We start from the raw sequence: 17313 nt of genomic DNA, 5'->3' as shown, positions 1-17313 counted from the left end.
CGGTCCAAGGATTGAGAGGGAGGAGAAGAAAAAGCACAGGTTGGGCCGGCGCCGCGGCTCACTAGGCTAATCCTCCGCCTTGCGGCGCCGGCACACCGGGTTCTAGTCCCGGTCGGGGCACCGATCCTGTCCCGGTTGCCCCTCTTCCAGGCCAGCTCTCTGCTGTGGCCCGGGAGTGCAGTGGAGGATGGCCCAAGTCCTTGGGCCCTGCACCCCATGGGAGACCAGGAGAAGCACCTGGCTCCTGCCATCGGATCAGCGTGGTGCGCTGGTCGCAGCACACCTACCGCGGCGGCCATTGGAGGGTGAACCAACGGCAAAAAGGAAGACCTTTCTCTCTGTCTCTCTCTCTCTCTCACTGTCCACTCTGCCTGTCAAAAAAAAAAAATTAAAAAAAAAAGAAAAAGCACAGGTTGAACATCTCTAATCAGAAAATCTGAAATCCAAACTGCTCCAAATTTCATGACTTTTTAAGTACTGACATGATGCCACAAAGGGGAAAATTTCACAACAGATCTCAAATGGTGGGTCACAACACACTCAAAATACTATAAAATTACCTCTGAATATAAGGTATATATCAAGAGGACTTCAGGATTATACTGGGTCCCATCCCTAAGATATCTTATTAGGTACATAAAAATATTACAAAATGAAAAAAATAAATACAAATACTTCTGGTCCCAAGCATTTCAGGTAAGGGATACTCAACCTGTATTTTCAGTTTGTATTTCTAGTTACATTCAATACTGAATAGCTCACACCAAATATTAAATATCCCTTTGGAATATCTAAATTGAAAATAATGAAATAAAATGGAGAAAATTACTATGATCTGCACTATTCTCATGACTGAAACTTACAACTCAAAGGCATTCTTTTTCCTTCTAACTTCTAACCCACCATAGCATCTTTATGTTCATGTAGCAAAGCAAACTGACAAATCTAAGGTGAAACTAATGAGCTCCCTTAATAAAACTTAAATTTCAACAAAAGTAAATCACCTGTGAAAAATAATGTAAGTAAGTAGAAAAAACCTCCCTTTCAGACCAAAGGGAAAGAAAGTTTTAAAGTGAGAATATAATTTTCCTCATGGGCATTGTCTACCTTAGAAAAACTACTACAGAACATGCCTGTGACTATAGACCTGTAGTTCAGGCCACAGAAGATTAGAGATGGGACACGGGCACTCCCTTGACTTGCATCCTCTGGTCTGCTTTAACACAAACCAGGAGGAAAAGAAAGCTAGGCATCAGAAGCAATGGGTGGCAGGCCTATTAATGGCTGATCTGTACAGTGATCTGCCCTCAAGGAGACCCAACAGGCCAGTCCACTGCAGTGGCTTTCAATGTGGTAAGCCTGGGCTTCAGCAGAAGTCAGCTTGTGAAGAGCCCTGGCAGCTCTGCCAAGAGTTGGATCACTGGAAATGGACCTGCCCTGGAGTCGAAGGATGCCCAGGTCAGAGCCACAGATCTTATTGGCTCGAAGCTGAAAAGCCCTTCACTCAGCCCAACTCCCAAAGTGACCACTGCAGCTGAGGGTATGGTCAAGTAGGGTCAGCAACATTGCAGGCAGAACTGTGAATTTCTTGTTAGAGATGCCACCTGCCTTTACCTGGCCAGCTCTCCTCCCAGGCCAGCCAAGTAATGAAAGTCAACAGAGTGCCTTCCCCTAGGAGGTTCACACCTCCCTTAGGATGTACCCCATGTGAAGAGATAGATAGGTCTGGGCCTCTGAATTTACAAGGCCTAAAGCCCAACAGATTATTATCAAACCCCTTCTATCAGGTTCTATTTGCCTCTCAATCAGAAAAATTACTTGTAGCTTAGACAGCACCTTTCTTAGCTCCTCTAATAATGACTCTGTCCTTTGTTCTAGGCCCTGTCTAGTGCACTTGGGCCTCATTCCTTTGTAATCATAACCTCTACTCTACCACCAATGGCTCTACTCCCAACATGTGTGTACTGATGGTCCTCTTCCCCACTTAATGCTGTATAATTGTTCAGACCTGGTAAATGCCACTCTTAGGATCATTGGTTACTATCCTCACTCTGTCTTTTATGACCTTGTCTAAATATGATCAGAGTCGGCAAACTTGGAAGGTTTCCATAGCCTTGGCAACTCATGACGACAGCCTAGGGTGGTTACTGGCGCCATAAACTAGAGTGTCAATTTGTTGGGTCAACAACAGGAGCCACTGTGCACTTGCTCCTCATGTGGGATCTCTGTCCTTAATGTGCTGTACATTGTGATTTAATGCTATAACTAGTACTCAAACAGTATGTTTCACTTTGTGTTGCTATGTGGGTGCAAACTGTTGAAATCTTCATACTAAATTGATCTTCTGTATATAAAGAGAATTGAAAATGAATCTTGATGCAAATGGAAGGGGAGAGGGAGCGGGAGAGGGGAGGGTTGTGGGTGGGAGGGAAGTTATGGGAGGGGAAAGCCATTGTAATCCATAAGCTGTACACTGGAAATTTATATTCATTAAATAAAAGTTAAAAAAAAGTAAATATTATAATGCTTCCATAAATGTCTTAGGAAAAGAATTTTTATTTTTTCCAGTCTCAGGGTTCCCAAAGACAAAGTGTCTTACTTTTCAAGATGAGAAAATGCCATTCTAAAGATTGACATGTATAAAGTGATAATTATAATTTAGCTCATAGACTTATTCCATTGATTCTAAGTATATAAAACTACGGGATTTTTTTTCCTCTAATGGTCTAGTTGTTTTATTTACAGTTATATTAAGAATCTACTTCAACTAATTTCTTATTATATCAAAATTGCTTAAGCTCACCAAGTTAAAAGAAAATTCTCACACAGAATTTTATTCAAAACTCACTAGAACTCTTGGACATATAAGCTACACAAATAATTTTATTTCAATGATTACTAAGGATAGGCCCCCACTTCTTTTCATCATTTAAATATGTGCCTATTCCCTTTTCCTAATTCTCTAGAATGTAGTATGTTCTCACAAAATCACATACCTCTCCTTACTATTTATGACTATTTTAATTTTTTCTAAATATTTACTTATTTGAAGGGCAGAGAAACAGAAAGAGAGGGAGACACCAGGTACCTTACACTGGTTCACCCCCCAATTGGCCACATAAGCTGTGCCTGGGCCTGACCAAAGCCAAGAGCCAGGTATTCCATTCAGGTCTCCCACATGGGTGGTAAGGACTCAAGTCATCATTGGCTGCCTTCCCAGGTGCTTAAGTAGGAAGCTGGATTGGAAGCAGAGTAGCCAAGACATAAACCAGCATTCCGATATGGGATGCAGGCAGCCCAAGCAGCAGCTTAACCTGCTGTGCCACAATACTCACCCCAGTAAGTTATTTTTAAACTTAACTGAGAAACTATTTGATTAACATCCATTTCTCCACCACAGCAGAATTAAGGACAAGAACTAGATCTCTTTTACCACCTATTCTCTGCTTGGCAATTAGCAGTGTCTAGCTTAGATGGAAGATTGATAAATATATGGGAATCAATAGGTAATATTAATACTGATTACTTCTTTTACAAGATTTCCCCTAACATATAGCCTCAATAAGTAGTTGACTGATTGAAAATAATGCCAGAGAACCTTCTTCAAAGTACAGTTGTGTACCCAAGAAATATACCATTTTTGTTTCATATCATTTTTACCTCTTTATGGTTAAATTAAAGCTAATAAACAGAACACTGTACATCCCTAAGAAAAACTACATCTGATTAAGATTCCAAGAATCTGCTGAAAAGGTACATAATAGGATTAGAAATGAATAATCATGTAACCAATAAACTGATGGTTAAATCTTCATACTTAATGTGGTAGAATACTGGAATGAAGACAATTAACTTGTTCTTGACACAAATAATTGCACAAAAATGAATGAATGGGGGCCAGTGCTGTGGCACAGTGGGTAAAGCCACTGCCTGCAGTGCCGGCACCCCACATGGACGCTGGTTCAAGTCCTGGACATTCCTTTTCTGATCCAGCTCTCTGCTATGGCCTGGGAAAGCAGTAGAAGATGGTCCAAGTCTTCAGGCCCATGCACCCATGTGGGAGAGCCAGAAGAAGCTCCTGGCTCCTGGCTTCAGATCAGCCCAGCTCCACCTGTTGTGGCTATCTGGGGTGTGAACCAGTGGATGGAAGATCTTTCTCTCTCTCTTCCCCTCTCTCTCTCCCTCTCTCTCTCTCTCTGCTTCTGCCTCTCTGTAACAACGCTGCCTTTTAAATAAATAAGTAAATCTTTTTTAAAAAATGAATGAATGTGGACGCAGTTTTTCCTTCAAAAGGAAATATCTCTTACTAGGCCTAGTGCAAAACTTTTCTACACTGAGATGCAATGAATGTATGCATGGCATGCACACATACTAGACACAACACAAACATGCATGCCCATACACTCATACAGAAGATTCTCACAGGAGGTAAAAAGCAAGGATAAAAAATTACATATTTTATAATTTTTATGAAGAAATTGGGATTTTTGAAAAAAATCAGGGAATTCAGGACCCAAAGTCTATTTCCCATATTAAACACCTCTATAATCCTCTACTGGCAACAGACAAAGTAGCTGATCTCTTTTTTTTTTTTTTTTTTTTTGGACAGGTAGAGTGGACAGTGAGAGAGAGAGAGAGAGAGAGAGAGAGAGAGAGAAAGGTCTTCCTTTTTGCCGTTGGTTCACCCTCTAATGGCCGCCGCGGCTGGCGCGCTGCGACCAGCGCATCGCGCTGATCCAAAGGCAGGAGCCAGGCGCTTCTCCTGGTCTCCCATGGGGTGCAGGGCCCAAGCACTTGGGCCATCCTCCACTTCACTCCCGGGCCATAGCAGAGAGCTGGCCTGGAAGAGGGGCAACCGGGACAGAATCCGGCACCCCGACCAGAACTAGAACCCGGTGTGCCGGCGCCGCAAGGTGGAGGATTAGCCTGTTGAGCCACGGCGCCGGCCAATAGCTGATCTTTTTGGAGTACTTTAAATCTACCTAATAAAGATTCTGGTTGGAATCTCTCATATTGATGCTGGAAGAGAAAAATAATAATAAATAACTCACATTTATGCTTTTTAAAATATCTTTTCTCATCCTACAGAAAGTTTCATAGGTGATATATTTAACAGTATTTTATAACTTATAAGGCATTTTCACACAAATTCTGATTTAAGCTACATGGTCTAATCCTTCTTTTACAAATGAAGACACTAAGGGCCAGAGAAGTTAAGTGAATTGTCAAATACATAAAGCTAATAAGCAGAAAAGCCAAATTGTAACCCAGATGTCCTCACTCTTCATCTTTGCACTGTATAATGAAAAGTCAGAGGATACTTTTAATGCATAACAGCCTGTCAAAAAAATATTAAGTATTAAACCAGAACATCATCTCTCTGGACTTTAAAATCTAAGACAGAATAATCCATTTTTCATATCATCAAAAATATGTCCTACTATCTTATTTAGAATTTTACATTTCTCCCACTGTGCAATGCACTAATCAACAATGGGCTCACCTGGATGGGACATACCTGACAATCTAGAAAATAAATCTGATAGCAGATTTAGTCAAATACACAGTAACACAATCATTATGTAATTTGTTTGTAGAGAAATGGAAACATCTCACTGATAGAACACAATCTTTTCAATTAAACACCATTAGTGTTTTATATATATATTCTACATAGCATGCATTGACTCTTATTCTTCTCTTCTCTAAAACTCAAAAAAAAAAATTGTTTTAAATCATGGTTGGGGTTCTAAAATGGAATAATGATTGCTTGATGCCTTCATGCTAACTCCATGAAGTGCTCTACAGCTGCTGATGTATGTTTGTGCTGGCACTGCAGAGTGGAGCCTTGGGAATACAAAATCTGATTTCAGAGAAAACAGAGTTTAGTTCAAAGAAAAGAGCAACTCTCCAGCTGATAAGACTCTCCCTGAAAGAAAACCACTGCCAAGTAAGAAATACACTGGTGATATTTCCTGTTAGTCCTCTACAGTCCTGATCAAAACCTTCTCTTTTTCATGTATTTCATTATATACTGTCATTTTCATATTTTCTCATGTGATGATTTCGTGCTGGTTAGCTTATTTATTTGTTGTAGGTTTCAGAGGGCAATTCTATTAAGCATACATTTTATTAGACATTAAAGACAAAAGACTCAGCTATGTGATTGCTGAGTATCTGGGACGATTTCACTAGAAAGGGAAACAAATGTGAAAAGGATGAAGTTAAGTGCTTTTCTTATAAATGCAGGATGCTACTGGGTAGTAAGAATCAGGTGGCTTATTAGCCACCATACATTAGTGCCAGAAAACTAAAATGTTACAACTAATCAAGTTTATTTTTATCCTTCTTTTCAGAAGAGAAGAGCTAAATAAACAAACTGGTCACCAAGGCTTTTATCCTATATTCTTGGCTATTCAGGTTAAGGCAGAAGTGTGAGATTGTGTTTGGGTGACCGATAACATACATCTTTCTATAATTTAATTTACAAACTTGAATAAGTTTCAAAAAGGAAGAAAATAAAGGAAGCATTCATTATCTGAGATTTTTAAAGGTATTACCCAATGGATTCCCACAATATAAAATGACCTTTGAAGTTTGGGCTCATGAGACAAAGAGTTTTGCAAAGCTGTTTTCTGACCAATATTAGTAATGTGATACAGACCCGGTAGTGAGCAGACTCAAGGCTGTGTGGAAACAGCAGAAACAGCACTGAACTGCTCTTTCCCAGAGTTATTAAACAGCCTTACACTTGCTGTATGGAAACAAGGCAATCCTGGCTTCATATTCGTAGGGAACTTTATGATTTCAAACCACGTTCACATCAATTATCTCACTCAATCCTCCTAGTAAGTTTCTCAGGTAGATAAGATCCCCATTTTACACAAGACTCAAAGACACTAAAGGATTTTTCCCAGCTATTACACAGATTCAGAAATGGAATATGAACCTAGAGCTTTGTTGCTGTTTTTTGTGTGTTTTTTTTTATTTTGTTTTTCACTTTGAGAGGCAGAGAGCAAGAGCTCCCATATACTAGTTTACTACCCAGATACTCCCAATAAGCACTGGATGAGACCAAATCTGGAAGTCAGGAATTCACTCCAGCTTGCCTACACGGGTGACAGGAACCATCACTACAGCCTGCCAGGGTCTACATTAGCAGGAACCCAGATTCAGGAGCCAGAATCCAGTATTGAAATCCAGCATCCCCATGAGGAACACAGACATCATTTTATTTAAGGTATACAAATATCATATATACAGATCTGGGACATAGAGATACTTCCCATCCTTCCCTCCCTCCTGTCCACACTCCCACCCTTCCTCCTCTCTATCCTATTCTCCTATCCTCACTCTTAATTTTACAAAGATCCAAATTTCAATTTACTTTATACTCATAAGATTAACCCTACACTAAGTAAAGAGTTCAACAAATAGTATGAAGAAGGGGGAAAAAGCACTGTTCCTCCACAGTAGAGACAAGGGCTGTAAGCAATCATCAAATCTCAAAATGTCAATTTCACTCCTATATATTACATTTTAGATACTCTCTTAGTTACCAAAGATCAGGGAAAACATATGGTATTCCTCTTTTGGGGACTGGTTTATTTCACTAAATATAATGATTTGCAGTTGCAGCCATTTTGTTGCAAAAGACAGGATTTCATTGTTTTTAAAGCTGAGTAGTATTCTAGAGTGTATATATGCCATAATTTATTTATCCAATCATCAGCTGAAGGACATCTGGGTTGATTCCATATCTTAGCCATTGTGAATTGAGCTGCATTAAACATGGGGGTACAGATAACTCTTTCATATGCTGATTTCACTTTGCTTGGGTAAATTCCCAGAAGTGGGTCATATGGGAGGTCTATATTCAGATTTCTGAGGTATTTCCATACTGCCTTCTATAGTGGCTTTACCAGTGTACATTCCTACCAACAGTGGATTAGGTACCTTTTCCCCAACATCCTCATCAGCATTTATTGTTTGTTGATTTCTATATGAGAGCCATTCTAACTGGGGTGAGGTGAAACATCATTAGGGACAGACATCTAACCAGCATCTTTCTTTTTTTTTTTAACATTTTTCTGCCAATTTATCACTAGTTGCGTCTCACAGTTTATTTATTTTACCGCTAAGCATATTTAGACCCTGGAATCACCATTTTAAATAAATCTTCATTTTAAATTCTAAACCTTAAATAAAAAAATTAAAAATGTAAGCAGGGTAGTTTTTTCACTTGATGTTGCTATATGGGCAAAATGTTGAAATCTTTACCTAATATACACTAAACTGATCTTCTGTATACAAAGAGAATTGAAAATGAATCTTTACATGAATGGAAGGGGAAAGGGAGCGGGAAAGGGGAGGGTTGCGGGCGGGAGGGAAGTTACGGGAGGGGGGAAGCCATTGTAACCCATAAGCTATACTTTGGAAATTTATATTCATTAAATAAAAGTTTAATAAAAATATATATATATAAGCCAGGAATGTAAGATGTTTCTAATCAAGGAAACTGGATACAGGTTACATGCAGTCTCTGTGTTATCTTCCAACTGTTCTATAAATCCAAAAGTTCTAAAATAAAATATTTACTTAAAATGAAAAAAAAAAATGTAAGCAGGGGGCTGGCGCTGTGGTGCAGCGGGTTAACACCCTAGCCTAAAGCACCGGCATCCAATATGGGCGCCTGTTCAAGACCCAGCTACTCTACTTCTGATCCAGCTCTTTGCTATGGCCTGGGAAAGCAGTAGATGGCCCAAGTGCTTGGGCCCCTACACCCACGTGGGAGACCCAGAAGAAGCTCCTGGCTTCTGGCTTCAGATTGGCACAGCTCCAGCCATTGTGGCCAACTGGGGAGTGAACCAGTGGATAGAAGACCGACTTTCCTTCCTCTCTCTCTCTCCCTCCCTCCCTCCCTCCCTCTCTCTCCTTTTCCTCTCTCTGTAAATCTGACTTTAAAATAAATAAATCCTTAAAAAAATAAATAAAAATATAAATGCAAGCAAACAGGAATCCTACATTCATACTGCAGTTTAACAAATTGCAATATTGAAAGTTAATCCAACTTTTCATTAGGGAAACAAAAATTGGATTATTTTTATTGGTTTTATCATTTTTTATTTATTTAATTATTTTCCCAAAGAAACTTTTATTTAAGGAATACAAACTTTATGCATTTCATTAAGTACAACTTTAGGAATATAGTGATTCTTCCCACCATACCTGCCTTCCTACCCACATATCACCTCTCCCTCTCCTTCCTCTCTCATTCCCAGTCCCATTCTCCACTAAGATCCATTTTTGATTATACACAGAAGACCAACTCTTTTTTTTTTATTCATTGATAGAATTTAAAATTTACTTGAAAGTTGCTGGACCAAAATAATAATTTCTTAATTTATTGGTAATAAGAAAAAGAAGATATGCCTTAATTTTTGAATTCCAGTATTTGCTTTTTATGAGCATAGGTTACAGCTATGATGGAAAACTGGTTGGTTAACAGGCTAACAAGTATGAGACATTTGGGATAAAGCACTTACCATAACATTTGGAACAAAGCAGTTATGCTACACTTGTTATCTTATTATTATGATTGTTACCTGGTTCTTATTAGTACTACAGAATTGAGAGTTTATTGTGATTTCACTAAAAGAATTTTTCTGTAACTGAAATCTTTTGAGCCCAGGTTTTCTTCCTTGTTAGACTTCTTGGCAAAGCTTCAAGTCCCCTGTGAGGCATTTTCTTTGCTGAAATACCAGTGTAGATACTGTGTGAAAGTTCATTGTGCTTTGGGACAGAGATGGTAACGTAGGTCTTTCAAGGGCAGTAGGTCTCTGTTTGCATTTCACAGCTGACCCTCAAATTTGCTTTCATCTACTTTCTTTTTTTTAACTTTTATTTAATAAATATAAATTTCCAAAGTACAGCTTTTGGATTACAGTGGCTTCCCCCCCCACCCCGATAACTTCAATACCACCCACAACCCTCCCAACTCCCGCTCCCTCTCCCATTCCATTCGCATCAAGATTCATTTTCAATTATCTTTATATACAGAAGATCAATTTAGTATATATTAAGTAAAGATTTCAACAGTTTGCACCCACACAGTGTAAAATACTGTGTAAAACATAAAGTGTAATACAGTGTAAACATAAAGTATAATACAGTGTAAACATAAAGTGTAAAATACTGTTTGAGTACTAGTTTTAGCATTAATTCACATTGAACAACACATTAAGGACAGAGATCCTACATGAGGAGTAAGTGCACAGTGACTCCTGTTGTTGACTTAACAAATTGACAAGCTTGTTTATGGCGTCAGTAATCTCCCTAGGCTCTTGTCATGAATTGCCAAGGCTATGGAAGCTTTTTGAGTTCGCCGACTCTGATCTCATTTAGACAAGGGGAAGACCAACTCTTTACTAAATAAAGTATTTTGTGCAATAATTTGCACACACACAAAAAAACTGTTCCTCAACAGTCGAGATATGGGCTGTTCAAAGTCATTGCATCTTAAAGTTAATTTCACTTCTTTTTTTTAAGAAACTTAATTATCTTTAAAGAAGCACCCAGGAATGATACATTTTTTGTGATCACTAAGACATAATTAAAATACAACTCTTTGAGGACAGAAGTAGGTACACAGTGACTCCTATTGTTAATTTAACAATTAACCCTCTTATGTATGACATTAGTGACATAAGCTGCCTAGGCTATGGAAGCTTTTTGAATCCACAAACTCTGTCAGTATTTAGACAAGGTCATAAACAGAGTAAAAGTTCTCTCCTCCCTTCAGAGAAAAGTACATCCTACTTTGATGACCACTTCTTTCCACTGGGGTCTCACCCACAGAGGTCCTTCATGTAGAACATTTTTTGCCACAGTGTCTTGGCTTTCCATGCCTGACATGCTCTCTTGAGTTTTTCAGCCAGATCAGAATGCCTTAAAGGCTGATTCTGAGGTAAGAGTGCTACTTAGAGTGATTGTCATTCTATGAGTCTGCTGCGTAGACAAAAAGAAGCATTTAACTATGAGGCCAAACACCCACCACAGGATCTTGTTTCCTAAACAAAGCTTTTATTTCATGCATTTTAAAGTTTATTTATTTATTTTATTTATTTGAAAGGCAGAATCACACTGAGAGCAAAGTCAAACATCCTTTCACTGGTTCACTACCCAAATGCCAGCAACTCCATCTGTATCTCCCACATGGGTGGGAGAGAACCAAATAATTGAGCCATCATCTGCTGTCTTCAAGGGTGCACATTAGCAAGAAGTTGGATTATAGGCGGAGGCAAGTCTACATCCCAAGCAATATGAAATAGAATATGGGTGTCCCAACTGGCTGCTTAACCCTCTAAACCACAATGCCCACCCACTACAGAATTTTTTAATACCAAGACAATATATTATTTTCATTTATAATTAAATTTATGTTTTTTGTTTGTTTTATTTTGTTTTGTTTTTAACTTTTATTTAATAAATATAAATTTCCAAAGTACAGCTTTTGGATTACAGTGGCTTTTTCCGCCCATAACTTCCCTCCCACCCGCAGCCCTCCCATCTCCTGCTCCCTCTACCATTCCATTCACATCAAGATTCATTTTTCAATTCTCTTTATATATAGAAGATCAGTTTAGTATATATTAAGTAAAGATTTCAACCATTTGCACCCACACAGAAACACAAAGTGTAAAGTACTGTTTGAGTATTAGTTATAGCGTTAAATCACAATGTACAGCACATTAAGGACAGAGATCCTACATGGGGAGTAAGTGCATAGTGACTCCTGTTGTTGACTTAACAACTGACACTGTTGTTTATGGCATCTGTAATCACCCTAGGCTCTTGTCATGGGTTGCCAAGGCTATGGAATCCTTTTGAGTTCACTGACTCTTATCATATTTAGACAAGGTCATAGTCAAAGTGGAAGTTCTCTCCTCCCTTCAGAGAAAGGTACCTCCTTCTTTGATGGCCCATTCTTTCTATTGGGATCTCACTCGCAGAGATCTTTCTTTTAGGGTTTTTTGTTTGTTTGTTTGTTTGTTTGTTTGCCAGAGTGTCTTGGCTTTCCATGCCTAAAATATTCTCTTGGGCTCTTCAGCCAGATCCAAATGCCTTAAGGGCTGATTCTGAGGCCAGAGTGCTGTTTAGGATATTTGCCATTCTGAATCTGCTGTGTATCCTGCTTCCCATGTTGGATTGCTCTCTCCTTTTTAATTCTTTAATTAACTCTATGTTTAAAATGGAGACAATACTGGGGCCAGCATTGTGGCATAGCAGGCTAAGCCACCTCCTGTGATGCTGGTATCCTTTATGGGCACTGGTTCAAGTCCTGGCTGCTCCACTACTGATCTAGCTCCCTGCTAATGCACCTGGGAAAACAGCAGAAGATGGTCCAAGTTCTTGGGCTCCTGCCATCTACACAGGGAATCTGGATGAAGCTCCTGCCTTCAGCCTGGCCCAGTCCCAGCTGTTGTAGCCATTTGAGGAATGAACCAGTGGATGGAAGATTCCCTCTCAGTCTCTCTCGCGCACTCTCTTGCTCGCTCTCTCTCTCTCTCTCTCTCTCTCTCCCTTTCAAATAAATCTTTTTTAAAAGATGGAGACAACATATCTATGTGGTATAGCTGCCCATTTGCTCCTCAAATATTTAGTATCAATTCTATGTCAGGGAAGATTAAATGAAACATCACCGAAGTATTTTGGAAAGAATATAAAAACAAAAACCAAACATATACAACTGTAGACTGGTAGCAGAAAATAAATTGGTCTGGGCTTAAAGAGGAATGATGCCAAAGTTGGTCACTTTACCCAAAGTTCCATGTTCCTTCCAGCTCCTTAAGACATTCATCTGAGAGTTCATCCTGGCACAGGCTGGTGCAGAAATCTATTAAAGTAGATTTAAAACAGATTAATATAGTCTATCAGACTATTTAAATTACTTAAACAACAACCAAAAAAAATCATTACATTAAGTGGCCTCTTTCTCAGATATTTGGATTGAGCACATAAGGAAAATTTGCATTTGGTCAAATTCCCTTCCAGCAATGGCATGTTTAAGACCTGCATATCTCATCTGTCCGAATACCAGATGAATTAGTTAACTTGCATTTCACAATGGATTAAAAATACCTGTCTTTCAACCCCTAAACACACTCAGCCCAGCACACATTCAGGAACTGAGAGGACAGGAACAGCACATTCACATCTCACACTCATTCCAGGGCAGAATTTCACTGACTGGAATATTTTAATTTCTCTCTCTTTTTGGCCAAATATGTTTATTTGTATTTAAGTAAATGTATGATGTGACTCCATCATATAAATAATTAAAATAGAAAGTATGAAGATAAATATCCACACAAATATTCACATGTATGGCAATGAAGACACACTCAGAAACCTGCCCACACTGCACGACCCGGAGACACCCCATAACTTCTACACTACAGACACTGGTAATAGCTCATCAGTCTACATATAACTACCACTAAAGAACAGGAATGTATACACAGGTGAATTTTAAAGCTTCCAAGGGAAGGACCTCGAAAGATGGCTACCTGAACAAACATGGGAAAAGCCCTAGATCTTTTGATATTATTGATAATTCTTTATGTTTAATATAAAGGGAAATATTCACCTTGGTTTCAATAACACTTAAAATATAATACACTGTCTGAAAAATTAGATAATATAACATTTAAGAAGCATAAACTTAGTGAATTTCTAGAATATTACTCATCTGTGATGACTCACCACATATTGACATTTCCCCTAGTAGAGCTTTTTAAAAAATCTTTTCTTCTTATGGAAAGACAACATGAGCATTACTGTATTTAAAGTCTCAATGTCAAGAATCATAGGATTTCTTTTTTAAAGATTTATTTATTTATTTATTTATTTATTGGAAAGCCAGTGTTAGAGACAGGGAGAGATAGAGAGAGAGAGGGATCTTATCTACTGGCTCACCCCCTAGATGGCCACATCAGTCAGCACTGGGCCAGGCTGAAGCCAGGAGTCAGAAGCTTCTTCCTGGTCTCCCATGTGAGTAGAAAAGACCCAAATACTGGGCCACCTTCTGCTGCCTTTCCCAGGTCATTAGCAGAAATCTGGACTGGAAGAGGAGCAGCCAGGACACAAAGCAGCGCCCATAAGGAATGCTAGTATTGCAGACAGTGGCTTTTCCCACTACGCCCCAATGCCAGCCCCAAGAATCACAGGATTTGTATGTCACTGTAAAAATTAAAAGAAAGAATAAGAAATGAAGGAGGAAGAAGGATGGGAGCGTGGGCAGGAGGAAGGACAGGGTAGGAAGTATCACTATGCTCCTAAATCTGTATATATGAAATACATGAGATTTGTTCACCTCATATAAATTAGAAAACTATAAAAAAATCATAGGGTGTTAAAGAGACAAATTCATATTCACTATTAGTTATAGTAACATATAGATTCTATTGAACTCTACATATATGTAAACTGCATGAACAAAAAGAAAAATATGGCCTACCTATTAAAAACTGAACTTTATGCATATTAATATAATAGTTTCCACATGTCAAAACAAACAGTTGTTTCAAATTTTAATTTTTAATAGTCAAGCTTAGTTGGTTACTTCTGCAATTCTTAAGCTTGCAGATAGATTTGTTTTGGTTATTCTCCACATTTTTGTTAATGACACTTCCAAACTCTGCTGTCTATGAAGAATGCCAATTCTACTTGAAAAAAGTTGTCAAATCCCATTTCCATATGACAACAGTCAATTAAGGAAAGTTCTCAGAGAGGTAGACTAATCATTGAAATTTTCATAAGATAACACAAAAATTTTGTTATAATTTTATTGTATTAATGAATGAAGAATGTCTTCATCTAGGTTAGAAACTACTTAATCTGGCCGGCGCCGCAGCTCACTAGGCTAATCCTCCGCCTTGCGGCGCCGGCACACCAGGTTCTAGTCCCGGTCGGGGCACCGATCCTGTCCCGGTTGCCCCTCTTCCAGGCCAGCTCTCTGCTGTGGCCAGGGAGTGCAGTGGAGGATGGCCCAAGTGCTTGGGCCCTGCACCCCATGGGAGACCAGGAGAAGCACCTGGCTCCTGCCATCGGATCAGCACGGTGCGCCGGCCGCAGCGCACCAGCCGCGGCGGCCATGGGAGGGTGAACCAACGGCAAAAAGGAAGACCTTTCTCTCTGTCTCTCTCTCTCTCACTATCCACTCTGCCTGTCAAAAAAAAAAAAAAAACTACTTAATCTAAGTTCAGAGTTCTTTATGTAAATTTTTATTTAGTTAGTTTTATTTTTATTTGAAAGAGATCTTCTACCTGCTGATTCACTCCCACAACAGCTAGGGTTGGACCAGGCAGAAGCCAGGAGCCAGGAACTTCGTGCTGACTTCCACGTGGGTGAGAGAGTTCACGTATTCAGGCCATGATCTGCTGCCTCCAAGGGTGTCCTTCAGCAGGAAGCTGCATCAGGAAGCAGAGGAGCCAAGACTCTGATATGCGAGGTGGGAGTACCAAGCAGTCACATAATTCTGCATGAAATGCCTGCTCCCAAAAAATTCCTAAGAGTAGGCCAGCCTGTTAATAAGTAGATTTGCACCAGATGTGATGGAGACTACAAAGAATCCAAGTAAATTCTCATTTTCCTTTCAAAACAAAGCAAATTTCTTAAATGAGAAAAAAGGTAATCATGGTCACAGCTGAAATACCAGAATAACATTGTACTTTCCTTCTATGGTAACATAAAATAAACTGTCACATAGTCAAAGTTTAAAGAAAAAAATGTGAGTTTCATATTCATTTTACCAAATTAAGAATTATTTTGTTAGCCGGCGCCGCGGCTCACTAGGCTAATCCTCCGCCTTGCGGCGCCGGCACACCGGGTTCTAGTCCCGGTCGGGGCACCGATCCTGTCCCGGTTGCCCCTCTTCCAGGCCAGCTCTCTGCTGTGGCTAGGGAGTGCAGTGGAGGATGGCCCAAGTCCTTGGGCCCTGCATCCCATGGGAGACCAGGAGAAGCACCTGGCTCCTGCCATCGGAACAGCGCGGTGCGCCGGCCGCAGCGCGCTACCGCAGCGGCCATTGGAGGGTGAACCAACGGCAAAAGGAAGACCTTTCTCTCTGTCTCTCTCACTATCCACTCTGCCTGTCAAAAAAAAAAAAAAAAAGAATTATTTTGTTAAAACTATAAAAACAAAATCAAGCAGCAGAAATGTTAAATAAACAGAGGTGAGAATTCTTAAAATCTTTTACATTTTGTATTCTTTAAATGCCATTGAGAGGAAGAAGTCGATTTCCAATGTTCTATGCTATTTATGAATTTTAAAACTGAGGAAATCACAAATTCATTCTCTTAAAAATACAACCATTAATAAAAAAGAACAGCATTGTGGGTAATTCTTATTTTTGGCTTACTGCAATTCAAAATAGAATGTGAGTAATGAAGAAAAAAAAGTGTGTGTGTATATATATCACAAGTGTATGTAATATTCTTAAACATATGCTGGTTAGCCTGCATTAGTGGTGCTAAAGATTATTTATTTCTCACATAATACTAATGACAGTTGGTAACATGGCTGTTACTGCTGCTGGAAAAATAAGGAAATATTTCTTAAAATCCCCTGAAATCATCTTATACAGGAGTAATTCCAAAAGTTTGTAGAAAATGAAATTAAAAGTATAAGCTTATTTTACTGCAAAAAGATTTGAAATTTATGCATAATTTTTTAAAGATTTATTGATGTATTTTAAAGGCAGAGTGACGGGAGAGAGAGAGGGAGAGGGAGAGAGGGAAAGAGGGAGAGAGAGAGAGAGAATTGTACATCCACTGGTTCATTCCTCAAATGCTTACAACAGCTGGGGCTGGCCCAGGCTGAAGCCAGGAGCCAAGAATTCTATCAGGTCTCCCATGTAGGTAGCAGTAACCCAAGAATTTTGGCCATCATCAGCTGCCTCCCAGGCATATTAGCAGGGAGCTAGATCCAAAGTGCAGAGTAGCCAAGACTCTATCTAGGCGTTCTAATATGGAACAGAGGCATCCCAAGCGGTGGCTTAACCTGCTGTGCAACAACACTCATCCCCATATATATACTTCTTTTATAATATGTATCTTTGTAAAGCCACTGCCTGTCGTGCCAGCAACCCATATGGGCACCGTTTTCCATCCTGGCTGCTTCACTTCTGATCCAGCTTTCTGCTATGGCCTGGGAAAGCAGCAGAAGATGGCTCAAGTCCTTGGGCCTCTGCACCTGCATGGAAGACCCAGAAGAAGCTCCTGGCTCCTGGCTTCTGACCAGCCCAGCTTCAGC

General features: G+C 39.5%; 1 long non-coding RNA gene across 3 annotated transcripts in view; it reads right to left on the bottom strand.

The window, feature by feature from the left end:
• The window catches only part of LOC133774585 (uncharacterized), a 142983-nt gene that overhangs the window by 65529 nt on the left and 60141 nt on the right, over positions 1–17313 (bottom strand). For 2 of the 3 annotated variants that reach the window (XR_009868092.1, XR_009868093.1), the window contains exon 5: positions 12820–12895. This is a non-coding gene — a long non-coding RNA (uncharacterized LOC133774585). Of the gene's footprint in view, positions 1–12819; positions 12896–15326; positions 15471–17313 lie in introns of all 3 variants that reach the window. The other variant, XR_009868094.1, reaches the window with a different exon arrangement.

This window comes from Lepus europaeus, chromosome 15 (assembly GCF_033115175.1).
Source record: "Lepus europaeus isolate LE1 chromosome 15, mLepTim1.pri, whole genome shotgun sequence".
NCBI classification, from domain to species: Eukaryota; Metazoa; Chordata; class Mammalia; order Lagomorpha; family Leporidae; genus Lepus; species Lepus europaeus.
Note: the sequence above shows the minus strand (reverse complement) of the source record. Positions and strands in the feature narration are given on the sequence as shown.